The sequence below is a fragment of the Numida meleagris genome, chromosome 4 (assembly GCF_002078875.1).
Source record: "Numida meleagris isolate 19003 breed g44 Domestic line chromosome 4, NumMel1.0, whole genome shotgun sequence".
Classification (NCBI taxonomy): domain Eukaryota; kingdom Metazoa; phylum Chordata; class Aves; order Galliformes; family Numididae; genus Numida; species Numida meleagris.
Genome location: NC_034412.1, coordinates 2,221,875 through 2,233,001, shown reverse-complemented (window position 1 = coordinate 2,233,001; position 11,127 = coordinate 2,221,875). Strand labels below are relative to the sequence as shown.

Sequence of the window (11,127 nt, the reverse complement as noted above, 5' to 3'; positions counted from 1 at the left end):
AAAACAAAAATACAGGAATAGCAGCAGAATATTTCCATACTCCTAGAGCAGTTCATCCTTGTAGGCTGTGAGGTGCAGATTCATCAACCTCTCAGTGCTGGTGAGACTTCTTCCAGAGCAGCTGGGAAAAGGGTGGGGGTACACCTGGAGGAGCAGGTGCCTCAGAAGCTTTCAAGGTAAAGTGAGCACTTCCTGGGTACTCAAAAGATGCTTTCTGAACACTAGCTGCCAGCAGATGAAATTCTATTGGCCAAGAGTTTGGGACTTGATGCCCATGTTACCTAAGTCAGTCCCTTTAATCTGCAGAGAAGATCCAGGGAAATAAACAAACATTGGCACATTCTCATGCAGATATTTTGAATGCTGCGTCAGAGAAAAAAATCTCAAGGAAAACAGCTATTTGGTTTTCTAAGTAATTGAATTTTGATGCAAAATAAGTATCTGCATAGAATCCTTGTTCTTTTAAGCAAATGAAAGACGTACCTTTAAACCTTCAATATTTTAGAAACCCCTGCTGTAACAAAAAAGAAATCAGTCCAAAAGTATAAGACTCCTACCTGAAAAAAAGTCTTGCTTTATGCTTAATTTCACTCCTATTATGTTCAGTTCTAGATCTTCCAAAATAACAAGGAGAAAGGTGAGAAAATGTGTGGAGAAGAAAACAGTTTTCTTAAGTATGCTCTCTGTGGAGAGTAAAACATAATATGCAGACTGCAGTAAATTTAACCTCTTATTAATATGAAGAAGAAAAATGAGAACAGTCTAACAGTGCTGTTAATGGGCATTCATTTAGCACAGATTGCAATTACAGTCTATGCAGCAGTTCAGAGCTGTTCTGCTGAGCTATGAATGGAGTTTATGTCGCAATTCACAATTTGAGGAGCATAGAACAAGAATGAAAATTACACTCTTTATTCTTGAATGACTAACAATACAATTTTAAGACATATTAAGCATTAAATAACTAATCCAGCAAAACATTAAATTATTCAAGTCTCATTTGAACTCTTAAGGGCTTATCAAATTGCACTGAGAGTCTTTGATCAATCAAAGGTCTGACCAATTGATGAGACTAAGTCAAACTTTCTTCCGCTAATTGCTTATTACTACCATTTTTTCCTTGTCAACTAGCGAAGGCAGTTTTTCAGTCTGTTACACTAACTATTTCTCAATAATTTTGCTAGATTCCATCACAAATCAGCTTCGTTTCAAGGAGAAGCAGATGATAAATCTTCATTTTATAGATGCCGTATTAGACAAGGTCAGTCACATCACACTGAGCGATGGACGCAGCCAAACCCTTTGCTACTTTATTCTGCTTCCCCATTTACTACTTAGAGACACTTCCAAACTTCGGGTTAATCAAAGCTAATATAGACCACAACATTAAGTTTGCATCTAATCTGTAGAAATGGCTCCAAGCATGGGTTGAGCCACCACCTCAGCAGCCATGGAGCACTATGATCACTGGCTCTGCGTTGCCCAGCTTAGTGTCAGCCAAGGCTGCCTTTTCATCCTACCAGGAAGCACGGAGAAAAAGAGCAGAAAGCAATGAAAAAGTTTACACTCACTAATTCAAAGGAAAAAGGAGGGTGCTGCATCACAGCTTGGCTTCCTCCAGCAAGCTTGACCTTGTAGGCTAGAAAATAAAAAATCCTTGTAGCTGTGTTGGTAAATAAACTGATTCGGGCTGACACGTTGGTGATGGAAGAAGCGATATACATAGAACATCAAGCTGTCATTTCTGTAAAATGATTTTTTTTTTTAAACTAGCGGCACTTCAGAAAGTGCCTTAAAACACAGCAATCTTTCAGACAATTTTCTTACGTTGTAACATCAAAAACAAAGAGGAACGGAGAGCGTGTTCAAGTGTTGGAGGACAAGAAAAGGGCGTTTCGAAGACCTGCAGTACTGTAATTACAAATGGGACAATTGCTATTCGTATAAGGTTGGAAACAAAGACATATGTTGCGCCTCCTGAAATTTATTATGAGCTGCATGCAAGTTTTCTGAATTGAAGTATCCCTACTTAACTTCCATCACTTGAAGCCTCAGTCACATCCGAGCAGTATTCATTTCAAGCAACAGTTAAAGCAAGATATGATATAATCACTGAGTGTTTGTTAACACTTGAGCCTTGCAAGCAAGTAACCACTCTTGTTCAGACACCACCACTTATGTCTTCTGTGACAAGAGATTTCCTTGACAATATCATCCTAATATCCTCGATGCTGCACAAATACCCTGAAAAGTAGTTTTCTCGTGCAAATAATGCTGTACTAGGTGCATACCTATCATTAATCTCAGTGGAGCACGGACGCTTCTGGAAACCCATCACATTGCCCAGATATGGGATTGGATGTCTCTTGGGCTCTCCTAATCCACGCCTGCCAAGGGGTCAAAGTACTAAGCTCACAGGTAAATCTCAATGACTGTTTGTAAATAAATATTTCATTAAACTCCTACGAAATTTAGAAAGAATAGCAAAACATTGTCACTACCTTTAATACAGAATATAGTTATTTACTTGTGACTGAAAGTATCAGTTTTACTAACGCTTACAGTTAATTATTGTTAATGACTGGGATTTATCATCTGTGGGTAGTATTGCAGCACTACTTTGAAAATTTATGCTTATGACTGTCTGCTGTGCTTGAAAAACCGTCATCATTTTATAATTGACACGCAGGGTATTAAAGAAACTTAATCTTTTAAAGCTAATATGTTATGAAAGAGGTAGAGGAAAGACCTTCCCATAAAATAACAATCAGAACTATTTAAACCCAAAGCCCAAGGAATCACATAGCACACTCTAACTGAAATAAATCAGTGGCAACGTAGGGAAGCTCTTGGGAGGATGAAGGAGAGCATTCGGGGCTGGCTGGACAGTTTGGACAGATGTGTGGGGTGCAGAGGGTGCAGCCTTGTGGCACATGCATCACTCCTCACGCAGGAGCTGGGATTCACACTCAATCACAGTAATTGCCATGAAGATGCATGGTGGCAATAATTTGTCCTGAACATTTGATGTGATGGGGCAGGCAGCAATGGTGTTTCATTCTGAAGAGGAAAGCTAGGATTCCATGAGGTTAGCAGAAGTTAGCTGTTGAGGGGTATTCCCTAAACAAAAACATGAAAACTATTATTTTAATTGACTAAATGAAATTTATGAGGCATCACAGGCGAACACAGAGATGCTTCGGTTTTCCCTTCTCTCTGCCACTGCTGACAACAGTCCAGTCTGGAAAACTCCCTGAGCAATGTAACACAGCAGAGAAGCTCATGTGTGAGATCATCAGAGATGGATTTGGAGTTGATTATCAGCAGGAGCATTTTTCTCCTGGAGGCTGTAACACCACAGATCCAGACTTCGGTCTTTCAGCAAGGTAATGGCTCACAGAATATAGAGCAGCAGTTGCATAAACCATAACAGCAAGGAAAGCAGCCACAGCATTTCTGAGCAAAACAAAATATAGCAATAGCACATATTTTACAGAGACATGGACTATCTTGCCCCTCATGTTACAGGCCATTTAGATGTTCCGTCAGAGCCAAAGTACCTGCTGCTACAAAACACTTACTGCATTGCATTTCTTCTTTTGCGCTGTAATATCCACCACCATAGTTTTATGTTTGTATATAATGTGAGAGTTTATCCTGAGGAAAATAAGATGGAGCTGGTCCAAATGTTACATTGTCCTTTTCAAAGGCGGAGTACAGCAGCACACAGCCTCTGTCTGCTGCTTCTCCCATCCACCACGGCATAGCAATGATAGCAAAGGACCTTCAACAGGAGCCAGCCCCGAAGCAGCACGGGAAGAACCCAAGGTGAACGGGTCCAACTACAGACAACAGGAAATTTAACTTGATCAAACAAACCTTTTCATATATCTGTCTTAGAGCCACAGGCAGGCACCGTGATTAAAATTTTGTGTAGTTCCTCTGTGAGCCATAAACAGTTTTGTCAAAACAATTAGCTCCACCAGAAGGAGCTTTTCCCAACTTTGGTATATGACCGAGCCATCACGGGCAGTAAGCACTGCAGGAAAGAGCCAGCACAAACTCGCCTTCTGTTTGGAGACTGCAGCAGTCAACATCCACGCTCGCATTTCAAAGAAAAAGGGAGATGTATTAAAATGAGTCTGCTATTAACATCTCTTTTCTCGCTGGTGATCAGACTGACACCAGCAGTGAAGAGTTCATCATCGTTATGACTACTACGAATATTCATCATTTATCCTCAAAAGGGTTTCTTCCAAAAAACATTGCATGAGAGTGCCCACGGAAAATAATTATGCTGATAAAAAGGCGGAGAGAACGTACTAGAATACATTAACTCACTTGGTATTGCAGCTGTTGTAAAGTAACCACATTCTGTGTTAAACTCCTGTTATTTTACCTGGCAGAGCAAGCACTGCTTCAAGCGCCGCAAATTAAAAATGACTCTCTTTAAGAACAAGCCAGGCTCCTTCCAGGGGATTCATGAAACAGCTGTCAAGGGAGACAACAAGGGGAGAGGCACTGAGCTCAGGTGAGTGAGAGCCCTCCATCCTTCACGGCAGTGCTGCAACCCCCAGAGCAGCTGGCAGCAGCATCCTGCAGGCCTGCTGGAAAGCACCTAGAGGGGAAATTGGAACATAACGAAGGGAGATGGAAAGAGTGGATGCTGAGGCTCTGGTTTCTGGGCAGGTAACAGTTATCCAGAATTTGCTGGGAGTGCATTGACCTTGTTTGGAGAGCATTGCCACATAGGCTACAGGGTTAATGACAGCTGCGCTCACAGGGCTAACGTGGCTCCAGGAACCTGAGAACCACATTTTCTCTTTCAGATATCAGAATCTTTTAACCCAGTAGCACAATAAAAGGAGGAGGTTTTCATTTATAAAAACTGGTCACCTCAGTGATCTGGAAAACGAGCAAAAGAGGAGAAGTGTGCTCTGCAGACCTGCTCTGTGAGAAGAGGAATACAGCAGAAGGAATGCTGATCTCGCTCTATAAATGGATTCCTGCATTAGCTGAATGCTGCCTACCAACGTGATTAATCAGATCCGCACAAGTGGCCGGAACTGCCGGGGAGCAGGACGGCTTTCCTATCAGCTTCACATCAGAAAGCTGAGCAACCGCTGCCAGACGGGTTGGGGAATTCAGAGAACACAACTCAGGTCTTTTCAGTTGTTGGCTCCACGTTAGTGAAATCTCTTCAAACTATTTGGAAAGCCACATCTATTTCTTTCCCCCCACGAAAGAAGCAATAGTCTTCTCTTTCTTGCCGTCCTCTGAAGAGATGGCAAATGCTAACATGTCTTTGAAATGCTGCCAGGGCTGGAGCCAGAGGCCTGTATTTAGTAGAACACTGCACCAATACCAGATCTCAGCTTACCTTCAGGTACCTGCAGACCGAAGTGATGCTTTGTGCTGTAAGCCCTCCTTGTTTTGGAAAGTTCATACTTGATTCAACCTGCTAAGATTTGATTTGTCTTTGAATAAGGTGAGTGCTCAGCTCAATACCACCAACCTGACTGCACTAGGTGCATCCTCAGAGCCAAAGAGTGGCAATGAGCAACAAATTAGGGACCACAAGGGGACAACCTGCTTTTAGATTAGACAGCAAAATTTTAACACATGAAATCAAGTAAAATCCATCCTTTACAATCAATGTGTTTATGCCAATTTACTTCTAACTGCTGGTAGTTACTTCAGTCACAGCATCTAGCAATGTAGGAAGTACTGAAATGAGCAACGACAGCAGACTGATCTCCACTTTTTCAGTTCTTAAGTTTTAGTAACCCATCTTGCCTCTTTCTTCCATCAGTGATTACTTTGTATCTTAAGATATTTAAGAACCACCGTAGACCATAATGGAAAATAAAGTAATGACAAACCAAATAGATTTAAAGGCATGTAGAAAGGTGCTCCTAAACGCCCAAAGGGACTGCCTGGTCAGTGTCTCTGTGCCTCTTTATCACCAGCCAGCAAGGAACAAAACCCTGTCATTGCAATTCTTCATGCATTTGTGTGTACGTACGTACTTCGCAGCTGAAGTCTCCTCCACCAGCCCAAAGCAATCCTGGGTGTTACTGATACAGAGCAAGAAGTAACTTGCAGAATAGAAGATGAACTCGCAGCAAACAACCAACTGCTCTCACAGACAGGCATCCCACAGGCTAGGCTTGCTCAACAGGACTGCCTAAAGGTGAGCTGAAAAGATGATCTGCTGCATCGCTCACCTGCAGCATCGCACTCCCTGCTCCCCAAACAAAAGCGGACACGGAAATGCACAAATACTAGTGGCTTTATGTGGATCATCCAGAAGTCTATTCCAAATCCACTCAAGTGAAGTCCCCCATTTCACTAAAAAGCTCGAGCAGAAGCCACTGTGCATTTGTGGTATCCTGCTGCTAAAGAAAGAAGAAATAACATGGAAGAGGAAGACCTCACTACGTCTGAGCAGACACAGAACTTTGCAGACAGGACACAGAGAAGCAGCAGGGGCCAAGGCCAGCAGGCAGCAGACACCAGCAAAGGCTCCATGCAGAAAGGTTGCATGGGGATCCTCACTGCCAGCGGTGTGCAGCCACTCCAGCTCCTGCAGCTTAGAGCCTGCTGCAAAGACTCTGAGTGCAGCCAAAGGGCAAAGCCAGTGAGCACAGCAACAGGCTGCGCTGGGGCTTTGTATTAATCCTGGAGGCAGGGGAGGAAGGAAAGATGAGGAGAGAGGTGAGCATGGGCGTTTGATTCTTGAGCTGGAAAATAGGCATTTTCCTGCAGAGTGCCTCCCATCAGGAGAGGGCAGCTGGGAAGAATTTGGTAACCTCTAATGCTTGACAAAGGCTCACCTGATGCGTAAGCTAAAATAATATGCATAGAGAATACTATCAAGCATAGGAACGAGGGGTTCCTAGTGAACTGGAGAGTGCATATACTGCACTAGAGGACTGTGGAATGTTTATATCAACTACTTTTAGATAACAAATAATCAAGTACTCGATTGAAGTGCAGTCAAACGGTTAAGAAATGACTTCTCAGCCTTACCTGTGCTGACTCAGTTATGCTGGCATGAGGGCACGCTCACACTGCTCACTGCCACAGACAGCCCAACAGGGAGATGTGTTGGAATATTTTGAGGCTGCAGCACATTTTTTTCAATCGCTAGATACCATCTTTAAAACTGCTTGCCCAGAATTTCAAAGAAACACTTTCGAGAACAATTTCTTAAAAATCAGCTTCAAAACTTGTTGAGGACTACTCCAAATTAATTCAGCAGAAGCTGTGCTTCCCACTGCTTTCCTTGGCAGTGCATCGCACCAGCAGCTTAGAAATCATTTTCCAGTCTTCCAGAGAGAAGGAGCAAGTTTGAGGTACGCCATTTACATAAATCCATAATGCATCCATCAGGTTCTTAGTTCTCAAGGGTGCTATAACACTAAAACAGAGAAATGACAAAGGAATGGTTATATTTTCTTAGACCCAGCATCTCTATACTTGACATCTATGGCCCAAAACAATAGATACAGCTGCAGGCTTTCCATTGTAGTTCTTTTCATAGTCCTTTCTTCTGGGCATTTGTGGTCTAAAGCTGTCTGCTAAGGACTACAAAAAATGTTTCACTAAAGCAAGTTAAAACATTGAAGATGGCCCTATTTTATGAATGGATATTTAGAATGATACTGGGTGAGCCACAGAGAGCAGAACGGCTCATGGCTGCATTCATAGGCACTGTAGGGTTAAAACCACTGGGCAGAGCACCCCAGATTTCACACAATAACCCAGGAACTGCGGGAACAGCACGCGGTGCACTTCACTCTTGCCAGGTCTACCCATTCCTGCCATGGAGAAATGGCACCAAGAACTATAAATACAGGGTCCCAAAGGTTTTGCTAGCAGAAGAGTCACAATTTTTCACAATATTTTACACCTTCTCCCCAGCCCATGACACTTCAGATATAGACAAAAAATTTAATTCTGGAAATACATGGGCATATACCACTGCTGTCCTACCTTCAAAACTGTATGAAGAAGCTGGGAACTAGAGTCCAAGAAAAAGCATCCATGGGCCTGATGCGTGGTAACCAATAGCAGCTTTGAAGATAGAAATGAAGAATGGATCAACACCTGAAATATATTCTATGCAGATCTAAAACACGTTGCTTATTGTTTTACCTTAGTTTTGTCTCAGGCCCAGAGTAGGAGGAAAGGAGTAGCAGTCAAGCAATTGAATTTAAGTCACTGAGCACTCAGAATTGCTACTAATTGCCTCCTAGAAATGCTCACCCCTCTCCCATTATCTGTAAGAGAAACTTAGATTCCTTACTTTGCTCCTTTGAATTGTGCCTCAAAATTTGGTCTGATTTTTGACATTTATAGAAAGATGGTTTTTCTTTTTAAAGAGCTTCTACCGTGAATGACCTTACATGGCACTCTATGTCCTTTGAAAACTCTTAGCAATAATTGATCAGTTGGCCAAAGCCTGGGGAGTAGGGGGTTAACGTTTTTTGTGCTAGAGGAGTTGGGCACACAATACATCTGAAAGCAGCTAATCCAATTGTCTTTCACCCAAAGGTCAAATATTCCCAAAACAACATTTTAGAAAATGTAGTCTAAATGAGCAGTGACCTGCATACACAGCAGACGTCCTCATCCAAGCATCTGCAGTGACTGTACTTCCCTGTATGGGAATCCACACGGGGAGCAGAAGTCCTGTTGCAGGACTAGGGAAAGGAACAGAAGCTCAGACTTTTGGGGGCAGTTGCCCCAAATCCTTTTAAGTGAGCTGATGTCCCCAGTCACAACGTTCTACAGTATTCTCCTCGACAGCTTCAACCGTGGTCAGGGGCCACTTCCAGCACTGGGGAACTGCTCAGGAAAAACAGGAGCAGGGCAACATTTTGCACATCAGGAGTGTACAAACTTTTATGGCTGAAGCATCCAGCCCAGTGCGCCACTAGAGCTCTTATAAACTAAATAATCTCATCTCAAGAAGGCATCATTGCCACTGAAAAGAAAAGAAATCCCACTAATGCTGAAGTTTCACCCAGTTTCAGATTCACTCAATGAATTTTTGAGGACTGAAATAAAAGTTGGCTTCTGCAAAGTAACTCCTTTAAGCTAAAAAAAACGCATTTTATAAGCAAGAGACATTTCAGTTAAAATGGAAATAAACATAAGATTTGAAACTATGCAAAAATACTTGCTTCTTGTTAGTGTAATGCTTGAACTTCGTCTCTCTAGATGCTCTTTGACAAATGTGAATCAGCCACCGAACACCTTCGCTCAGACTACAGAGAGGATGTGAATGCAGACAAATTGTAAAGTCCTATTTCATGCTGGTTTTGTATGAAGGCCAGCAGTGGGAGACAGAGGCAGCATTTCATCCAATAAGCCCTTCCGCACATTGGTGGATGTTGCAGTGCTCAGCTTGCCCAGAAGTCAGTCCCTTGACCAAAGTACCAGAGCTACTGGGAAAGAGGAAGGGAAGGAAGAAGGGAAAGAACGGAGAGAGGAGGGAATTACGTCTTTGGAAGTTTCATTCAGTTGCATGTTGATTTGTTGATGCAACTGAAGAAATACCTAATTATTTAAGCAGAGATGAGAAAGAAAGGCCAATTTTAACTCTAAGCATTGAGGGACAGAGAACACAAAATGTCTTTTCCTTCTCACAGGGAGTCCCGGTCCTTTCCATGTTTTTTTGCTTCCCAGGAAAAAACCCTCAGTTCCCAGTGGGCTCTCACCTATTTCCATAACAGAAAGCTTCAAAACACTGAGATGCCCTTCAAAGGCTTGCAAACCCATCACTTTTCCAGAAAATATTCATAGAAATAAGAGCCAAGAGTCCTTGAAATGCCCCTGGGGCTCCAGACACCTCTCCAGCACGCAATGGCGATGGCCCCTGCGCTATTGAGTCCATGCAACTCCCAGCTCAGACCATACCATGCCTGTGAACTGATACACATAACAGCATTATTTTTTAACTCAAGCTGAAAAGTAGATGGAACATGACAAAAGCAGCATGTTTCCTTCAGGTTGCACTTGGTAGTCCTATTATAATTTTATAAAACACACATAGATATGCATTGCACAAACGCTTTTTCTGCATAGATATCTTCTCTGCAGCTGCCAGCAGGTGTTCCGCTCTCCCCACCTGTACTGAGAACACTGCTGCTTGCATTTAGATGCAGATTTACAGGTAAAGGGGAAAACCAGGCAAGGAGTTACCAACGGAAAATCAGAATATGATAGCTACTTAAAGAGATTAACTTTCTCATTACTGTGTCACTGCACGTTGTAATTCAAGCAGCTGGTAGCCTCATTTCTGTAACTATGGAAAATTAAGCTGGGAGAGAAAGCTCCTTCTTGTGCTGTTGTTTTCATGGCTACAGGACTTCATTATGTGCCTTTTGTGCCTGTGGTCCTGTACGGGAGGCTCAACATTTAAAGGGCAAGAATGGTTGCTCGTCCTACCAAATTTGCTTTTCTTTAACCTGCTGGAAAACTGGTCCTGAAAAAGTCTTCAGATCATCTGAACTGATTTGCAACAGCAGTGTTAACATCTCAACTTTCTGTTACAAAACAGAGGCAGGCTATAAGTGCAGCAAAATTAAATTTTCCTTGTTTAAATAGGTTTCTTTTCACTGTAGGCTGTTAATTTTTGCAACAACATTTATCTCTTATGGAAACATATGTAAAACACTGTAATATACGTTATGAAAAACAAGAGTAACTCATTTTACTGCCAGTGGAGACCCCATGGGCTGATATAAATCTGTGCCATTTCCCCATTTCTGTGGAATTTTGTGCAGCGTTAATTTCAGCTCTAGCAGTATTATTGCTGGGTTAGAGCTGTTTTCATAGGAACACTTGAAGCAAAACTGTCTCAGAGCATGAAGAAAATTAAAGCCTGTTTTTTCTCCATTACAAAATTATCCTTCAGCTCCTTTGATCTCTACTGTTAGAACCAGTGCTGTGGGTTAAATTAGTCCATCTTTACTGAGGGATAGGCAGAAACCTTTTTCAGAGGAAACTTTTTCCACGTGGGTACCTCAGGGACACCTAAAAATCCAGGCAGAGTATCTTTTTACTCGTGCTCAAATTAACTATATGGATTGGAGAAACTCAGCATGTGTCATTAGC

At 42.3% G+C, this 11,127-nt stretch overlaps 1 long non-coding RNA gene across 1 annotated transcript in view; it reads right to left on the bottom strand.

Moving 5' to 3' along the window:
- LOC110398964 overlaps window positions 7,039–11,127 on the bottom strand; it is a 94,709-nt gene continuing 90,620 nt past the window's right edge. Inside the window, exons 3-4 of the long non-coding RNA XR_002438773.1 lie at window positions 7,999–8,079; window positions 7,039–7,423 (exon numbers count right to left, since the gene is read on the bottom strand). This is a non-coding gene — a long non-coding RNA (uncharacterized LOC110398964). The remainder of the gene's footprint in view (window positions 7,424–7,998; window positions 8,080–11,127) is intronic.